The sequence below is a fragment of the Octodon degus genome, unplaced genomic scaffold (assembly GCF_000260255.1).
Source record: "Octodon degus isolate 3935 unplaced genomic scaffold, OctDeg1.0 scaffold00383, whole genome shotgun sequence".
In the NCBI taxonomy this organism is placed as follows: domain Eukaryota; kingdom Metazoa; phylum Chordata; class Mammalia; order Rodentia; family Octodontidae; genus Octodon; species Octodon degus.
The window spans coordinates 667,009-667,656 of NW_004524959.1; positions in this window are offsets into that span (position 1 = coordinate 667,009).

Here is a 648-nt window from a genome sequence, read left to right on the forward strand (position 1 = left end):
AGGGAAGCTCTTATTCCATTGAGCCATCTCCCCGGCCCCATGTTCTCTTTTTTAAAACTAGTTATTTTTATTGAACATCCATAATAATTATATAGCTAATTAAAAACTGTAGACAAATGTTGAAATGTGAAAGATATAAGATGTAGAAAGAGTGAATTTGAGAAAGATGTTTATGAAATGAATATATAACATGAGATTATAATCATAGCTCTTGGGAGGCTGTAAATAGGTTGACACTATAAGTAATGTCTACTAGTGAGAACTTGAACACCCTGTAGACCCTTCTCTAAAATACAAAATACAAAATAATAATAATATTCAAAATTAAAATTAAATTGTTAGTCCAAATAAGAGGCCAGAATGTAGTGTATCATTTGTACAAATCTGTGATCAATTCAGAGTACTCACATAATATTTGATTTATATATAGAAAAATATCAGCTAAGAAAAAATTTTAATGGTAGTGAAGAATTACAAAGAATAAGATATAACAGAATTACTGGAATGGCAAATATATGACCAGCATTCCCAACAGGTTGGGAATAGGATATCACACAAAGTTCTAGTATGTGGTAGACGTGGACAGTGTCTATGATGCTTACACTGGTGGCCAGATGTCACTTGTGGGACTGAGCTACTGCTATTTCC